The sequence below is a fragment of the Vollenhovia emeryi genome, unplaced genomic scaffold, assembly GCF_000949405.1.
Source record: "Vollenhovia emeryi isolate VEMERY1.0 unplaced genomic scaffold, V.emery_V1.0 DF939232.1, whole genome shotgun sequence".
Taxonomy (NCBI): domain Eukaryota; kingdom Metazoa; phylum Arthropoda; class Insecta; order Hymenoptera; family Formicidae; genus Vollenhovia; species Vollenhovia emeryi.
This window is the reverse complement of record NW_011967134.1, coordinates 79,540-99,830: the sequence shown is the minus strand read 5'-3', so window position 1 is coordinate 99,830 and position 20,291 is coordinate 79,540. Positions and strand designations below refer to the sequence as shown.

The following is a 20,291-nucleotide window of genomic DNA, read 5'->3' as shown; positions in this document are numbered from 1 at the left end:
AACCAAGAAATTCACTGATGTAAATTTATGAAATTTTCAACAGGTAAATTTGCAAAGTGGCCTATGACGATAACAGGACGCATTTTAATGTTAATTGTTCGCGGTTTATTACCATTTGTGGTTTTGTTACGTCAAGTTATAATTGTCATTAAAAATGCGTTCTACTTGTCATAAAATTACTAAAGATGTAAATAGGGTTGCCGTTATCTTTCCGATTCTTCTAATACTTCGATCAAGCCTCATTGACGGAAGATTCACGCGAGTATTTGCAAAATTAAGATGAACAACGTGAAAGAGGCTTCACATCTTAACGTAGGTATCCTTTCCAGAAGACGCAATATTCCCGTAACGTCTGTAAGAATCCGACGCATTCCAAAGTACTCGAGCTTGCTAATGGTCTATTTGCCATGTTAGATGAGGGCGACGAAAACTTAACAGCTTGCTTAAGGAGTTTGCTACATTTCTAATGGCGTACCCACCCAATTCTGCGTTATCGCGACTTTCCGAAACACGCGATGAATAATCTCGAGTACTTGTCGCTTCCAAATTTCTATAGACTAAAACAGATAAACATTTTCACGTTGGATACGCCACGCCGGAGTTACCAATTTTCACCCCTAGATTTTGATAGAGGTGACACGTTGAACCCGATCTCACGATTCTCTGCGAGCATAGGAATTATGGAGTTCGAGAAGGGTCATTGTATCGATATTTTTCAAGTCGACCGTAACTCCATTTACGAAATGGTCGTGCTACGCGCGTGAAAGAAGGAACAGAAGGGACGAAGGGTGAGACGATGATCAGGATGGGAGGATCGGTTTCAGAAGAAAACAGTAAATCAGTCATCGGAAGGTCGTAGGTCGTGAGTGGTGCTCTAATATTTTCCATATATTCCATCCACTATGTAATGGGGTGGGGGGGACATTGGACTGAAGAAACTTTCCCGAAATACGAAGATCGCGACTGGGAATAGGAGACCCATATTAGTTCGGTCTGATTATTTTAGGCTCCGTGAGCATTTTTCCCGGATGTCAATGGAATTGCCGAGGGAATACTGATTGTTTCTACCTAAAACATAAGTTATTTCGAAGATAATTACATTCGATATTGTGTGTGTGTATAGTATCTACACACACGTATAGAGAGAAGCGAGAAAGAGAGAGAGAGAGAGAGAGAGAGAGAGAGAGTTTTCCTTTAATATTAAAATTTCTTAACTTTGTATCTTAATTTTATCAAGTATTTAATTACTAAAATGTTTTACCACGTTAATATTAATTAATGCTAATTAATTGTTAGTTTTGATATTTATTATGTTGGGATTGCATCTCGGAAAAATCTTTTATGTAAACTTTAAATATTTGCTTGAATATTTAATGCTAAATGCATTAATGTATTTATATTTCGCTAGGGAAAACGAGATCTACAATGAATTGGGAGCTCGAATACTTTTCAACTTGATGGGCTACCATCAATTCTACCGTTTTTAGACACGGTCTAACAGGCATCTGAAACCCTATGACGAATCATAGGCACCTAATCGTGTCCATACAAATAACTATATATTAAAAATTCGAGAGAGAGCCTCTTGAAACCGTCATTAGGAAAGTTTTTCTATAACCTGTTGCTAAGGTTCACGACGAAAGGACTAAGACGAAGGGCCGGTAGGCTTTTAGGCCGGTATTCATAGTCAATTGTTATTTCAAAATCATCTTAAGTGTCGTAAGACGATAATACGGCTCTGCGATTGTTTGAAAATATATTAAGAGTATACTTATGAATACCAGCCTTGAAGATAACTTTCAGGATTACGAAAGTGTTTTCTTTTCTTTGAGCCTTAAAGATAACTTTCAGGATTACAAAAGTGTTTTCTTTTACTTTATCGTGCTACAAGTAACAAGTGACTACTGATTCACCGTAAATTAACCAACTATTGCTATTAAAAAGGCAATACCAGTTTAGCTCTATTACCTTAAAACTTTTGTCTCTCATTCTATGCCAGTCAAACTATACTTCAAAACACTGAGTCGTGCGCGGGTCGTAAGGCAAAAGAACGAATATAGAGAATGGATAGAAGGGGACAACAAATCAGTACAGGGGGCAAAGGGGAGCAAAAGAAAGAGACGCATAAAGAGGAAATATTTGCGTTGCAAGCAGTCGGGCTGGTTTACGGTACTTGCTGGCTGCCAGCAGCTCTGACGTCACATCCTGCGTGGGCGGACATCCGGTTTCGTTGCCGGACTCCTGCCCCAGAGCGATAACAAAATCTACTTTTAAAAAAGGAGAGAGTGAGAGAAATAAAAGAGGGGTGGGCCGGAAAAAGAACGCTCGCGCTGTCGTGCGCGAGCGATCTATCCCATCCTTCGATCACATATGACTAAACCGTCGTGAAGTCGGTACTAATTATTATTCATCCAAAACTTGCAACGTGTGAATAGGAATCTGTTAAAAAAAATTTTTTTATATAACAGTTATAATTAAAATACTATTCTAGCGTGACAAACGTAATACATAGCAATTAATCTACTTACTTCCAAAAGTTTAAAAACGTTTAATGATATTTCAGCTCAAAAGCCACCATTGGAGTTTATTTTCTCTTTATATATTTTTGATATGTCGCTTCACAAACTTTTCTTAATAATTAGACATCTTTCATTCGTCATATTCGTTAATCTAAGCTTCGCGTAAGTTTTCCTTTGCTTAGAGTTTGTTAAGTGTGCTTTAATAGTATACAGTTTAATAGGAGCAATAGAGAGACTTTTCCTTTGTGGGAAGTTCGTGAAGACACTCCCACGGCCGTAACCGGAAATCATGACGCATTTATTTATCAAACACGTCCGTACTGAGCGCGTTACGCATTTCTGGTCAAACAGGTCTGGCCGCCTTGCTGGGCCGTACTGGGCATTATTACTTAGTCGCTACTTTTCGCGCGGGAACGACGAAAACATAACAATTAGGGTCTCATGTTATCATCAGGATAACGTCGTCCCCGTTGCCCTGGACGTGCCTTCCGCGTTGAAATGCTCGATAAGCTCTGGGATGGATGGATCGACTGGCAAATAATCCGATATTTTATGGCTACACAGTAATGACCGCAAATCTACCCTCATTTTTTATTATACAATCAAAGTGCCAATAATTTCTCAGTTTTCAAGCTCAATAACTAATAAGAGATATCATGTCGTACATATCATCGATGTTTATTAGTAAATTTGTCATTAAAATTAATGTCGCAAATTGAGTTTAAGGTTTGAGGCTTGATATGTGTTTTATATATGTATGTATGTATATATCTTTACTTTTAAGTTTAGAACATTTCAAGACTAGACCTGTGTATAATCTGTCTGTATCTTACGGGTTGCAAAAACGGTCTGGCTGCGTAGAAACCAGGATTTCCCTGTAAAATCTGTCTATAAAGTCTAATCCCTTTACAATCGCATTCCTTACATTCTTATAATACCAGTCTTTTTGCAAAGACGACACCGTGAGAATTATGTAAGAATTATATAAGAATGTAAGGAATGCGATTGTAAAGGGATCAGACTTTACAGACAGATTTTACAGGGAAAGCCTGGTTTCTACGCAGCCAGACCGTTTCGCTTCGTTCACATAAGTTTATGGTACCTAAACTGACGCGACGTGATGACTAAGTCTGGCCGTCTCTCTTCCAAGAGGAGATGACAAATATTTGTCCCGTTACTATTTAGCGACGGTGCTTTGTTGCGCAGGATTAGGATTTTATACTTGTCCATAAAAAGGGAATGTGCGGGCCATTGATCGTAAAAAACAAATGGAAACATCAAGACTTGAAGAATCTGTTTGCAACTATACGTTGCAGCTGCAAATGTGCAATTTACTTCTTAAATTTCATTTTAATAAAGAGTACAAAATGAATTTTAAATAAGAGACGCTAGCGTGATATATCATATATCAACAATTTTTTTAATATTAATATGAATCATCGAATTATATACAAAATCTTTGAATCTATAATAGTATTAGCTTCACTAATTGTAATTAGTATTAGCTGACATTTCTGAAGTGTTCACGAATTACACTTTGCGCTGTCTATAAATTATTAAACATGTATGTATTTTATCGTTACACAACAAGAAAGACGTAACGTTTCAACTGAATTTTTTCTGAAAAAATAATATCGGGACTTTGCCCGAAAAACATTACACGTGTCACGTGGCGTTGTTCTTGTCGTATGGCACAGATGGCATTAGCTCGCAGAACAGCAATGCATCGTGCATATACGACTGTACACGACGACGTCGTATTCGCGAGTAATGCCGCACGAGACTGCGCCGAGAAGCGCGTTGCATAAATGCAGTTGCACGCAGCGGCGAGTGCCGAGTGACCAACGGTAGTTAATCTCCTCCGAAAAATACTCGGTTAAAAACAACTTTTCCAGGGAAATCGAATCATTGAAATTTTTCAGTCTACTTTCTTATAATTTGCCGACGTTTGCAGCAAAATAAAAAAAACTGTGCAGAATTTTATACAATTTTACTAGTAATGATATACGTAGTATTAATTTGTTCATTATTGAACAACATTTCTTCCATTACGCGTCAAAAATTCAATTCGTTACACAGAAAAGAATCAAGTGCCAGATCAACTCTCGTATACTCAAATTAATGCGTTCATTGTTTTGTATATACACAATAATCTACAGTCTTTTTAGAAACATTTAATAATCCTACATTCCAACAATATTATAGTCTTATTTAAATACTATAATTATCGCTTCGAGAATAAAAATCATTATTTTGACAATAAAATTATTTTAATCATTATAATCTTTGATTTGAAAATCTGTTATTTTCTATTCAATATTGTTTTCTTCCCATTCGAGAAAATTAATCTTAGATGACAAGCGTATATTTTTCTTGATTGAATTATATAAAATTGCTTTATGCAAGCAAGGTTTTCTTTCTTTAACGTAATATATGTCTTTTTATCGATGGTATTTTAATACAGCGGTTATTAAAATATTTTTATCTTTTATGAATTCATATGTAAAGTCGAATATATTATTGCTACCAACGCAGAAACTATAAAATAGTTGGAAAATACAATTGGCATTAATTATCAAGAATTTTCCTCGTTCTACCTGCGCTTCTAGGGTAACGAATTGAAAATCGTAACACGCTGCGCTGACGTCAAGGTAGAAGACGAAGAGCGGGCGCTTGTTTTCCCGTTGGAACGATCTGTATTTCTCGCATTAATTATTGCTCCAAGTCGATCGCCTTTACACCGGTATTACACGCGGAACAATCGCGAGTCACGACATTTCCTTATGGAACCCATAAAATATTGCACGGCAGTTTGTTATAATACCTCGTACCTTTCCTGCGTCCTTCTTCCTCGATTTACCGTCACCTTCGTTCCCCTGCCCACATCAGCGATTCTCATTCCATCTCTTTAACACCGATTTCAATTAAATTATGAAAACTTATTTCTTTTTAATTAGCACAAGTTTTTCTTCAATTGATTGTAGATAATATAATTACTGTAAATTACATAAAAAATTGCGAATTTTTGTAGAAATATACATACAATACTATTTTGTAAATCTAAAACAAACTTGGTGACATCTGAACAGCTTTCTACACAGGAAAAAAGAATATTCTTCTTCTTTTGAACATATGTTTAGTTTCAACGTGAAAATTTTGAAATGAGATTATAATGCGTTAAAGAAAGAAAAACTTATCAAATGAAGCAACTTTTTGTAATTCAATCAAGAAAAACATATGCTCATTATTTAAGAATAATTTTCTTGAACGAAGAGGAAACAATATATTGGATAGAAAATGCTATATTTTTAAATCGAATTTTAACGATTATTTAATGGCTATTTAACCTGCACGTGTACACAAACAGCATTACAGAACGACTCATATGTTTCGACAAACTGTTCTTGTCTGGCATATGCAGATAAACCGTATAAGCCTGGGGGCGTTTTCCAGGGGCGGCTTTGATTCCTGAGGGACTGATACTCATACAAAGAACTTTACTCCGAAGCATTGACGTATAGAAATAGTTGTAAGAGTATATTTATCTGTCTCTAATTTAATTTTTTAATTAAATTATTAATTATTGCTACGAAACATTTCTCTGAGATCGAAATATGCATCTGTCGAGAAAAGAATTTATTTTACTAATCAGAAGGACATTTTGGAGAAACAAAAATTTTTCTACATTGTTTAATCAATTATTGGCGTCAAATAATTCTTTACGTTAAATACAAAATCTATTTTGAAACTTTGATAGCTATATATTGTATTATACATATATATATGTATATATCAGATGTGCGTGTTTGCATATTAAATTCGCTCATCTCGTTTAAAATAATTGAAAAAAATATTACAAAGTGTTTCTTTATCAAGAAAAGATTAATACACCGAGTCATTTAGTATTATATATAAATACTATTTGTCATATTAAATAAAACATTTGATTCTCAGAATTTTATTCATAATAGTAAACTCAGAAAGTTTTACTATTAAGAAACTAAACGCAAGAAACTTTCTATATTTCGCAAAAAGGATGGCAACCTACAAAATCCTTAGCTTCTGGCGGCAATGCAATCCACGTGCTCATTAACATGAACTGCGAGCAACGTTCACAAAGTGGGCCGACTTGACGATGAGGTACATTTTATGCACGATAAAACCCGCATGGGGCGCATTCGCACTCCCTGGTGCGACACTACGCAGTGCGGCGTTTCCGCCTCGGCACGTATGGGAAAATAACTGCCTTTTTACCTCTTATCACTGGCCGCGACCCCACGGAGGGCGGGCGACGCAAGCTGCTCAGCTGTCTACCCCTCGAAGAAAGCCACGTTTGAAGAGGATTCAAGTACAACCCCCACAACCAGGTGTCGGAATAAACCGTCGAGACGCCAAGGCAATCGTCGCGTTGGTTTTATCGATAGATAAGATAAATATGTGCAAGTTATTTCCAAAATTCTTCAGCGATTTCTCATTTTCCATCCCAAGAAGCTCTTCCCGAATATCGTCTCTAATATTAAAATACAATATATGCACTTTTAGCACATATAAGTCAAAACGTAATGCGAACGAAAGGTATCAATCTTTATCAGTTTGGGAGACTCTGATACATCAGCCCTGATGATGCAAACTGCAATGTTTGCGAAACGTCGGCACCACAGACGCGGCAACCATCCGGAAGCCATTACGACTGAAGAAGACAGCAGCCGCGAAAGTTTGAAAGCCAAGTATCAATCTTTAGTTCACACATAGTTGATTTATTCAAACGTAACGAATTCGCTTTAGAGTAGTGAGAAATTTTAACTATAAACTAACAGGAAATGAAGATTCAGGGTTTCGCCAGCAATAATTAACAACATCAAATCTGGTTGGTCGTATCTGGCAATTTTTATGTTTAAGAATCGCTACGTTTCGACCATGGTTTTTGGTCCTTTTCAAGCGATCTAACTGAGAAAGTATGTGGATTTTGGTGATGTAAAAAAGATTGTTATATTCACATAATGCTATAAAAATTTCGTGTCAAAGTTTGCTAGCCGAGAACATTGCTAGAGAGATGACGGAGTATGACACGCGAATCCACATATAACATGACTTTCTCAGTTAGATCGCTTGAAAAGGGCCAAGACCCACGGTCGAAACGTAGCGATTCTTAAACATAAAAATTGCCAGATACGGTCAACTAAATTTGATGTTGTTAAACTATAAATTTTCAAACACAATCTGCTATAAATGGTTACGCAACGTAACGGGCATTATCATTGTATTGACCCGATTAGAAAATGTTCTGTAACGTCATTATTGTCAGGAGTGAAACAAGGGAGAAAAAGTATACCGTATCGTGGGAGGAGAGAGTACGAGTCTACATCGCGCCAAGGTGCAGAGAAGGGGTGTTAACGATGCGGAGAAGTTTATCTCCGCGTCCTTGGCTAATCTCTGCCGCAACAGATTACCCTATCAACAACGCGAGTTATACTACGCTCTCGTACTACTCGACACGCGTGATTATCATTCTAACGTAAGGACCATATCGCTGCTAAAATGAGTAAGAAAGTTCGACATCCTTACGCGGCGTCTACGGTCTCTTATCTTCAACCTTTTAAATTTTTATCATAGACGTGCGCTCAAGAGAGTGTCATCCACAAGTTATATATCAAAATGTTTCTGTCACATGACATAATTTTGTGGTCGACGAAAATACTGTATTGAAATCGTTTCGACAGTCAACCTTTGATCTGAAATAGATTCTTTCCGGAATTATTAAGAGTACAGTCACTTTTCACTTTATCTGAACTTGTCATATGTAATTTGTAGAAAAAACATTAAAAATTAAGAAATTACGTCGTAATGTATGATAACATAAATCTGTCCGTTTTCAGTACGGAAAAGATTGATGAGACAATCGATTGAAACATTGGGCAACATCGAGAGAATGTACGAGTGACAAGTTCACTTAATTCTTTACACGTAATATACTTTTCTTCTTTCCTCATTTTCGTTCTCTCTTTCTGCTCTGCATGCGCACACGTTTATGCCTATGGAAGACGCATAAATGTCTGCATGCATTTGTAGGAATCGTAAATGCGTGGCGATGCGTTACATCGGGGCCGCGAAGCGCTATCGCGCGCAACGACCGCCGAGCGATACCTTATCTGAACCAGTTGCAAGTCGCACGGCAGTGGCTCTCAATAAGCTTATTGGTAGCTCTTCTTTTTCTTTTCGTCAGTGCGCAACAGTAACTAGCGCGATGTTCATTTTCCGTAAAAATGTTGAGGACTTTAGCTTTGATTTAACAAGTTACTTTTTAATTTACAATTCAGCAAGAAGGAGGCATTCGAGTTCTTTACCAATAAAGACAGAAAAAAAGTGCTGCACGATACTTAAAATTTGTTGAAAAGAATTCTGAAAAAGAAATATATCGGCATTTTCAGGGATGCCGTGAATCGATACTCCTGTTTAGGTGGTATACATTTAGTACACACTTATTCAAGTACAGGAATCTGTTCGTCGTGCGTAAGCCACGCGAGAAAAATATGACTAATCACGATCGGAATGTCTTGATTAGAAATGATCAACGTTGAAGCTTCCGGAAAGGGGTCGAGGAATTGTTTCGCGAGAAATAACTTTTACTTATAGACACACGTGTGATCCGTAAAGGATCGTAGGGTAAAACAAAGCGCACGGATCAGTATGGAGAATTGTATCGGGTGTCGGAACCCGAACAGATTCTTATCTGAACAATAATAACCCGACATCTACAAGCGTCCTATTAAGTTCACTGCCGTATTATGCAGTCTACGATCGATCGGCTGCGTGAAATTTTTCGTCAGACCAACGAAAAAATACTTTTATTTACTCTCTAAAAGTCAATCGATGTATTAGCTCTGAAAACAGCGAGTGGTCACTAATTCAATTATAAGTACACTACTGAAACTCACAGTGGTACTTGTTCTTATAACTGTAAATCAACGATTATTCGCGCTGTTAGAGTAGATTTAGCGGTGGAATTGTAAAGAACGTCTCAAAACTATCGTATCTTTTCTTTAGAGATTTTTTAATAAAGTTGGAATCAATTCTTTATTGAAACAAATGTACCGTGATTTTTATTTATTACTAGAAGAATACATTACGCGCGCGTCATTTATTTTTAGAGGAGGTTGTTCCATTCTCTTGATAAGTTAGTTAACGGTTAAATCATTTTTTAAATTAATAATTAATATATTGTAATAATTTTTTATATTACCTTTCACCTTCATCCATTCTTACTGAAATGGTAGATATCATTCCAATGCATTCTGATTATTATTTCAAACTGTCTCTCGTGTTTTATTTTTTACTTTTACTGTCTCCTTCACTCAATTCGACGTTTAACTTTAACTTTGGACCTAGCATCGTGGACACAAACCTTTAGAAAGGAATTAAGTAGCCTGGTAACTAAATCTAAAAGGTGTTACGTAACTGTAGACGTACACGTAAAAGCATGAAGCTGCCTGAGGTCGACTAATAAGAATATATCTCTTTCACGTGACTTGTCAGACAACGAACACGAACTAAACTCGGTTGAGAAAATTTTAAGACTTAACCCATTGGCATGCAATAAATATATCGACGTGATATATTTACCGGCAACCTACACGATTATAAAAAACGCGACGACTTTTCGCAACCGCCATAGTCGTCTAATTACGAGACAACTGACTCGCTTTATTTTACTCAACTCGTAGATGACGATGAAGTATTAAGCGACATGTCACGGAGGATTTTTTCGCGCTTGAATTATAAAAATATGCATCGACGTGAATTTTCCGCACGTTCTGCTATTCGTAACTCGAAGATGCGCACTGCGCGGAATTGGCGTGTCGATCGCGGGTGTTAATAACCCGCGCAGCTCAAGTGAGGTTTCGTCAGGCACCTCGTGTAGGTATATCGTGAGATAAGTCCTATCGCTCGCGGCTGGTACACCGGGGCCCGATAGAGAGCCACCCACCATTTCGCGCGGCACGCCAGCAAGATAAAACCCAGTGCACAAACCAGATATCGTCGGCATTTAGTCGTTCTCTGTGTGTGCATTATCACGCACTCGACATTTCGTGAAATCAGTCACCGCGAGAGCCGCAGACGATACAGTACGCCGTGCATTGGACCGTTCAATTTAATACAGTGTGCTCGCTCGTTCTCCTACCTCCTCCTGCTCTACGATTTGTATTACACGGAGAATACGGAGCGAAACCGTCGCGGAAGTCTGTCCTCGAGGAGGCCGACTTCCGGTCGAAACGAAGACGCGATCCCGAGGTGGGAGAAGTGCACGGGGAAACGTATAGTGGCACGTAGACGATGCTCGAGCGCGCTCGGGCAATTGCGAAAGCAAGAAACGTGTCTCTGAATTGTGTCACCGATTTACTTCCCGGTGAAATTGCCAAGTCTGTGAAGCTACGTGTGGACTTTACTTGAGATGGTGCAAAACAAAGCCGTGAAAAATTCCTCTTTCTTTCTCCTTTTCTTTCCGCCTAATAACTAAATCAAAATATGATGTAATGAAAATATTGGAAATCTAATTCCTCGGTGTCCGAGATAAAGATACGCTTTCGTTATTAATATCGTTAATATTATTCCTATCAATAGATAAGAAAAAGAAATGCAACGTTGCAGCGGAAATGAACCGACGGAAATCATGCCGCATCGAAGGAAGTGGTTCGCTAAGCAAAACATATCTACCGGACGAAATATTTTCACTAAAGATCAAGTAGACATGGTTGTTTCTTTCCTGCGCTATCGTCTTGGTCTGTATTACGAAATTGTCAGCTTATCGTCATTCGTTCTGCTAATTAAAGTAAATTATTTTGCTGTCGTATGAGGAACAAATAACGCGCAAGTGAGATATCTTCCATCTGTCTAGTACGTAATACAAAATGTTTAAATTAAATCTATTTAAAAAATTACCTCCAACTTTGAAATTAGAAGAAATAAATAAATTAACCACGCCTTGCTAATTATAATGACATCTTTGTCAAATAAAAACAATATTATTTATTATTTATCATTTTCATTGCAATTCGAATCCACGGATTTACAAGTCCTATTGTTTCCAGTGTGTTTGCGCGTGGATTAACCGTTAAACATTCAATTACGAAAGTGCAAGTTGTTAAATATAGCTACGTTAACCTTGAGATAAAAACATTGCATATTTCGCATTTACTTACAAGCTTCAATGTGAATTATTTTGCATCTCGAATCGTTCTGTTCTCAGGAAGGATTAATGGAAATGACCGAAAAAAAAACAATTAAATGTTTAATGAATTTAGAATATAGCAACAAGTGGTATTTTGAAATAATCATACGACAATAGCGTTCCGCGTTACTTTCTGGCGTTACACCCGGTGTACTGGCTTATACACAACCCATGTTCGTTGTATCGTTGAATGCGACGGTCCACGACGTTTTGTACTTGCACGAACTCTGCACATAGAGTCGTTTCAGGAAACTCACGAAACAATGCCTCCCGGTGGCCCTAAATGACGTAACAGCGACGACTACCTGCGGTGTGGAAAACTTTCGTCGCGACACAAGTCCTTCGGTCCTCTTTCTCTCTCTTCCCTATTAACATACCTCTATACTCTCCCTAGCAAGTACTTTCGGATTCTGTTATCAACTATCGACTGCTGTATTAATTTACTTCAACCTTATTAGTTTCTACATATCAAAATTGAAAAATTTGTTTACCAAAATGTCTATATACACCCATCCCTTGATTTGCGTGGTACTTAATATTCACGGATTTTTTTACACGGTAAAAACCTTCCATTTACACGGAAAATGAAACTAAATCGAGTAGGAATAAGCAACAGAAGCATAACCTTGTTGATACGTGCAATATAGTATATGTACTTTTACATATTTCTTTTAGGCAGACTTATACCCGCGGATTCTCACCAGCGTATGTAAATCCAGAGATGAATGTATAAACTAAATATATGATAAAGATGGAGATTAGAAGTAAATCTAATTATTAAGTTTTCCATATCTTAGTCTTATTGTATATGAATAATTTTAGAACGCGCGCGATTCGGGAATAAACTTTTTATTTCTTGAACGTCCACATAAACAAAGAAGAAAATATAATATTCCACGTTGTCGAAAAACCTATTATGTAAAAAGGAAATATTTACTACATCTTTATACCATTTAGAAAATCAAATCTATTGAAACTAATTCTTTTACTTTAAAAGATTTGCAAATATTTCTACATTACATTCTGTATGGTTACTTATAATTGTTAGTATTGATTCAAAAGTATTATTATCAAAATAAAGAATGGAAAAATAAGCTAGCATGAATTATTCTTGACTCGCTATTCATCACCGAGCTTCAACCATATTAGCTGTACTTACGTAACAAGCAACGTCGAATTTCCATATGGTAAATCGACTCCTTGAACTAAATGACGCAGCTCTACCCGAGCTGTCAAAATATTAATTAACTCTGCATAAAGTGTCAATCGTTTTTATATTCTTTTCTATAAAATTCTATTTCAATCTAATGACATAGTTCCATTTTTCTGACCTTTAAAATATTAGAATACAGAAAAAAAATAGATATCTTATCGGACTTTGTACTTAAATACAAGTGCTAACAATTTGAAGGTTTTCCAAGTTATTATCTTTCAAACAATACTATTTAAACACAGTGTATTTGAGAAATGTCCCCAAAAACTCTGTAACCTCTCAAAACCAATACAAAAGCTGCATCGCAGAGCCGAGGCGACGGAGTGCCTCTTTCTCCCTTTCTATTCTACATAACACGTAATATTACAGTAATATGACAGTAAATAAAAAATTTACATTTCCAATGTAATATTACAATAAAATATATCGGAAATATTACTGTAATATTACTATGATAATCACAATAATATTACTGCAATGTATCACTATAATGCCTGCGTTCGTTTTCTCCCACCGGGAGCATAAACTATACTGAAAGTCTATAATTTACGTAACGTAAACTATAGAGTTTCAGTATAGTTTATGCTCCCGGTGGGAGAAAACGAACGCAAGCTATATCATTGTAATATTGCAAGGAATTAGATTAGGGTAAACCCGGGTAATATGAAGGTCCTACGGAAAAGATGGGCACAGACTGTATAATCTCTCCAATAATTGTTTAATAGTGCGTTTTTGTAGTCATTCTCAAAGATGGTTATCGTCATATTACAAAAATTACCCTTATAATAATTTATGCATACTTCAATGCAATATATGTACATTGGAAAGTGCTAAATAGCAACGTGACATTAAATGACGTCTTCATCTTAATGACGTAATAAAACGTAATAAGACGTTATTAAAAAGTCATTTGACATCATTTTGCGCTACTTTAGATCTGATATATTGTAGCAATATCAATATATACAGGGTGTTGAAAAAAAAGGGTTACATATTTTGATAAGAGGTAGTATTGGTCAAAACAAGAAGAAAAGTCTAATTAACATGGGTCCTAAGACTAATATCTTCAGAGATACGAGCTATTTTGTTATTTGAGCTCTTTGTCATTTTCTTATTAGACCTTGGTGTATTCAACACCCGTCAATGACATCCAAACACTGCAGAATCGCATTTTCAATGCGCGTCGACAAATTTCTGACCAGCCAGGTGTACTTGAACGAGTGCGTGATTCTCTAAGACGTAGGGCTGAATCATGCGTGAGAGTGAATGGCAATCACATAGAGCACCTCCTCTAATGCTGAGTCAGCATTAAAACTTTTTGTTTTTTGTAAAAAAAATGTTTTTATTTCGTTATCATTATGTACATTCAGTTTCTTTACTACAGTTTTTTTTATGGAAGATAAATGATTACATTTCATAAAATAAAAATTGTTTCTTTATCTCTCTTTGTTTATTTCTTGTTGTTAAAGCACCTAGAAAAAAGATATCCCCATTGTACCCCATTCTTCCCTACTCCTTTGTTCATTACATTCTAAAGATGACACGACTAATAAGAATATGACAAAGAGCTCAAATAAAAAAATAGCTTGTATCTCTGAAGATATTAGTCTTAGGACCCATGTTAATTAGACCTTTTCTTCTTGGCCAATACTACCTCTTATCAAAATATGTAACCCTTTTTTTCAACACCCTGTATACATGTTATATTACTATTTCTATGTAATATATCAGTAATATTAATGTAGTATTGCAATGTATTACATAAATGTATATCAGTAATATTACTGCAATATTATAATATTACTGATATATTACGTAAAATTATGTGCTATGTGAAATTTTATTCTCCTCTCTAGCTCACTCGAATGCAAAAGAGGACTCCGGCGCGTCGGATTTGCAATTCCAAACGCAGTTAAAAAGAAACTTTTCTTTCTTGCTTTTTCTGGAAAAAGGGTGTTCGGACATCTTATTGTCTGAAACGTAGACGCCATTTGTGGAATGGCGTCTACGTTTCTTTACAAAAACTGGACATTTCTCAGTCACTTGAGCCAAGTGCAGGATTATCTCCTAGTTTCCATTACACGACGGACCCTTGTCTACCAATTAGTGATGGTTTTCTCGAGATACCCAATAGAGTCTCGTTGAAAGATGGCAAACCAAACATAATTATTCATGGCCGTCACGATAAGTGACGCGGTTAAAAGTACGGCCCGGAGAGAGGTATTGTTGTGTTGGATGAAAGCATTTTGACAAATTCCAAAGAGTAATGCATGACATGGCTAATACGTAGAATGTTTTCACGCTTTTGAATGACATTAAAATATTATCATTTAAAGCACTTAAATTTGAAGAGTTATTAATGTGGCATGTCGCAATTTCCAATTACATAAATGTTAAAGAAAAATTATGTGAACGTAGGCAAACGTCAAATCGTATATGAAAGTAAAGTTTGGCTCGATACGATATTTATGTCGAACGTTATAAAATTATCAGAATAATTTCGTAAAATAATGATAAAATTGACTCTACAAAAACTTGACATTAATTAAATGGTAGATTTGTAACAAAATAACATACAAACATCTTGCAGACTGCTTGCCAATTATTGATTGAGAACGGGAGTGATTAATGCCAGAGTAGTCAACAAGCAAATTTAGAAGGCGGAGCTAACTAGTAGGAAGAACTCAATTCCTTATAACGGACCATTCACCTTCCACCGTAGCGGCCATTTTGGAGCATCCCAAGCATATGTGCGCTACTCTTCTTTTCATAAACTCATCTTTACTATCTCATCTTCCCCTATCTTTTCTATCATTTTCCCAGCTGCTTCGATAATCATAATAATACTACTTCCGATAATACTGTGTCAGTGCTTCTATTCACAATAATACGAGAGTTTCATAAACATAAAATTGCCGTATGATTAAATTAACATTTACAATTGTAATGTAATTTAATATAAATGTACAATTTTCTAAAAATCTTGTTGGCTATCGGCCTACTATCGTCATAATAATTATTATTAAAACTTGAGATATTTTGCATTTTAAACAGACAGTATCACATTGCGACTAATTAGATTAAATCGCTATCATCACAGAACAGTATCCAACAATTATAACACGAAAATGAGGATCACTGTTACCACGTACAGACGGAAAAGACATGGAATTTGGATAAATGACATGGCTACTGTCGTGTACTATGACCGTGACGTAAGACGGTCTTGGTTGTAAAACATCCGATAACGTGGATGGACTTGGAACTTTCACAGTTTGTAGAGCGTTTAGAAAGCATAAATTATACATCGTAAATCTCCTAGCAATTTCGTAAACAAAAAATCTCTTGACTTTCTTTATCGATATTGTGGTTTATATATATGTATATATGGGTGTGTATTACAAAAAATACATCAATGTGTTAATCCTGTATGTGTGCATAGTTACGTATAGACATGTATAAATGAAGCATTGAAATCTTGTTACGGTTGCAATTATAAGCAATCCTGCGCAAATTAATTGATCAACAAATTAATATCGCACGTGCGTACATTGTGATACTGTATGCATACAATGCATTTATGGATATCTGCGAAAAGGCAAAATAGCAGAGCGATTATCGATGTAACGTGAATCACGTTGCGACGAAGCATAATCGGACATATTATTATTAGATTAATTTTTTTATGTACGCGAATATTCTAATGACACCACGATAACTCGCTTAGTTCACCCAGTAATTATGATAGAAGACGCATATCAGCTATTCGGTAATTATGAGAGATATGTTGCGTTATCCGCTGTGTAGCATATGATACGTGCAAAATTGTTACCGGACCGAAGCAGACGATAAAATGTACATGATGATAAGGACCAATAACACAGTAGCACATATACTTCATCCGGGTTAATGATGTTGTCTAACGAGAGAGGAATTTTGTTGATACAAAATTGTTATCACAGCACAAGAAGAGAAGCTTTTTTTATATCAAAAGCCAAATCAGTGGTTTAGTTTATTTGAAGATTGAAAATATGCTCATTCTGTTTTTAGCGACTATCTACTTCATAGAATTAGACGAGCGGAAGAGATCTTTAATCGATTATTAATCATAAATACCAGACATTTGAGCAATGTCGCAATTTTTTAAAAAAGGTAAAGATATTTGAGTTGAAGAGGACGAACGTCGTTTATGCAAAGAAAATCATAAATTCATCCAGGCTTGAGGCTGTGACGAAGAATGCACTGTGGTCGGTTATATCGAGAAATGTTGATTGTGGCCCGTGCAATCGACATAAAGTAATAACTTCGGTATACAGCTTGAATCACATAACTCGATCAGCCCGTTATTCGCTTTATCGTTGGCCCAATAAAAACTTGTCTCTTTTGCCACCTTCGACAATGCGATCCCCTAAATATTCTCTTATCAATTTCTCTTTTCGAAATATTAATTGCAACTTTTGTAAATAGGCGCAATCAGAAAAATTAAATTACACGGTTCGGCCAGTATTTGCGCCAATGCATTCGGCGAACGAAGACGACATGGCGAAGGATGACGGCAACGACTACTATTGATACAACGATGGCGATGATTTAATGTACATCGGTTTACGTGAACCATGACTTTTGTGCGGCACCGTGACCTCGCCACGTTGAACCCGACGCAGGCACAAGTACCCGACTGTACGGCGAATCCAGGCCTTCGACGAAGGCAACTTTGTAGGCAACGAGAACGATCGCGTCGTCTCTGAATTTTTCCGATGTCCATTTATATACACGATTCTTTAAAAATTCCATTCGTCTGTATAAGTTCCAGCTCGAAATAGCTTTGAATAATAAGTATCCGGGTCGTAAATTATTGGTCATTTAAGTTTGTGAGCTTCCGATTGGTGAATAACTTTTGTACCTACTCATTTTCTATAACTGTTAAATGGCCGTATGTTTCCCTCTTTACTTAACCGGTAGAAAAGCAATATAAAAGTTTTGTCCACATAATAGCTAGTATAGTTTATACTATAAAAACTAAAATTTACAAGAAAAAGTCAAGGAGATTTTTATGTGAGAAGCAAAATGTTTTCTTTTTTTTTTGGTAAGTTTTATCTGATCAAAACTGTAAAAACATCTCGCGTGGACGACTTGACATTTTGCACTTTCGACGTATTTACGTAAAGGCAGTTACGAAATGAACGTACGAAATCGCCTGACTCGACGCGATAAGATCTTTCGAACTTCACCTTCTTTATATAAAATATTATATTTTTATCTTGACATGTTCGTTCAAATGTTTGCAGGAAATAATGGCGCAATAGGTCAGCGAAAATTTTATGACAAAGTAATAGCATTTATTGAATTTTTGGTAAGAGCGTATATAAATCCGGGTAAGCATAATATGAAAATTGACAAAACAGCGGGTCTTGATGAACAAAGAAAACTATCCTTGACGTCCCGATAGTTTTATCATCTCGATGGCGACCGAACAAACCGGGTACTCAAGTTTGTCTTATTATATTGCGGTATTAAAAGCAAACGGTCCATTTGTATAGACGCACACGTGACTCATATAGGATCTCGACATGACAACGCGACCAACGTGTGATAATGTTCCGTTCATTAATATTTCGAGCAAGAAGCTTATATATACGTGTGCTTGTATTCAAAAATTTTATACCATGTTCCACATAAGAATTATTGCAACTCGTACTATAATTATTCCAGAAGCTAATTCTGAGCCAAGTGAACAATTCAGTGTAAAACTTTGCCTCGTCATATATTTCAATGTTTAGAAGTAATTAAAAAAAAGTTTCTCATGTTACTTTTATATATTATATAAAGGTCAATGAATAAATAAAATTAAAAGATATTATTTACATCATTTTATCACTTTCGCGTATCTGTTTCTTTTAAATCAATAAAAAGTGTAACGGGCGTAAACAAAAATGAAGAAATTCGTCTGAATCAAAAAGCAATCGAAGGTGGCTCGTCTTCAAACATCACGAAATGACACGCGATGGAGTGACTCAGGAGACTTGTGACGCAGCGAGCAAGTGTTTAAATAGAAATAATGGCGACCCTGACGATCGAGCCGATAAAATTCAACCGTTCGAGGGAATGGTCAAAGTGACTGTTACAGGTGCCAGCGATGCGCCTTACACTAGCACAGAATAGGATAATAGAACGACTCCTCATGACATCGTTATCGAAATGCCAGGAATGACGATGTACCTTTCTGACTTTTTCCGCGCAAGCGAATGCGACAATAACTAAAGTTATTTTAATAAAGTACTTTCGGAGCGCTGTATTAAAATTTAAAAAAAATATATAGACAAATACAAAACCTGTATTCCTTCATACGTAGAAATTATGCATAAACGTTTATACAACACTGTTGATACGTAACTTGTTGCGTTTAGTGGGTAAGCACATATTTTGACATATTACCCACGTAACATTCCGGACAGCGATCTTATATCTTATAATTAGTGCTGATGTATTCAAAAGCTGTGGCTTGTTATCTTTATTAATAATATCTTTATTGCTGTGTGGTATTGATGTAATCGATAGCAGGAGCATTACGTGACATAATTATCCACCACAAACCGCAAATAAATGCAGTCGATCATAAACGGTTATCACGCCCACATAAACGACAACAAGAAATAACAAGTAAATTATTAAAAGATACGTATTGGTAACTATCGTAATAGTAATAATAAATTTCATTTGTAAAACGTACAAGTTTACGAACTTTAACTGGTCGGGACATGATGATGTTCCAAAGTTAAGCCTTGGTCCTTAGAACCAATTTGGATACTGAAGAGACTCGTTTCGCGATCGCGGCAAAGCTGGTAAATACATATTTTATGTTTACAATAAAGTAAATTTGCGGATAATTATGAAAGTATAAGGACTGATCGCGATGGTTTTTCAACAGCATTACTCTGAAACAGCTGAAGAGGAACTTGTGATACGCGATTCACTGCTTTCGTATTTTACAATGTAACAATAATTGAAGTATGTGACGCTAAAAGAGCGTACTCCTTAACTCTGGATTGTGATCTAGAATTATTATTTAGATTATTAAACATAGATTATTAAAATGAGACGCTTTTCAGCGCAAAGCTTTGTATTTTGCACAGTAATGATACGTACATATGCAGAACACATACACATGTTCCATGTATGTATATGCAAAATGTATAAATGTGTGAATACGTGCCTAATGGGGGGGGGAGGGGTATGGGAAGGCATCAGTGATTCCTAGTGTGTACACGCACCGGCATAAATGCTGTCCCTATCCTTGTGAGGTGCACGCACACAACTAGAGTCCCTGTAGTTG

The 20,291-nt window shown here is 36.3% G+C and overlaps 1 protein-coding gene and 1 long non-coding RNA gene across 6 annotated transcripts in view; one reads left to right on the top strand and one right to left on the bottom strand.

Annotated features, from left to right (window-relative positions):
- LOC105560350 (box A-binding factor-like) overlaps window positions 1-20,291 on the bottom strand; it is a 58,273-nt gene that overhangs the window by 35,340 nt on the left and 2,642 nt on the right. The window lies entirely within an intron of this gene.
- On the top strand, window positions 9,741-20,113 carry LOC105560349. Of its 2 annotated transcripts, none has more exons than XR_001008814.1 (3): window positions 9,741-11,411; window positions 17,009-17,266; window positions 17,426-20,113. It is a non-coding gene; the product is annotated as an uncharacterized LOC105560349 (long non-coding RNA). The 2 variants fall into 2 exon arrangements; XR_001008815.1 differs by having other exon boundaries at window positions 9,742-11,411; window positions 17,009-17,110.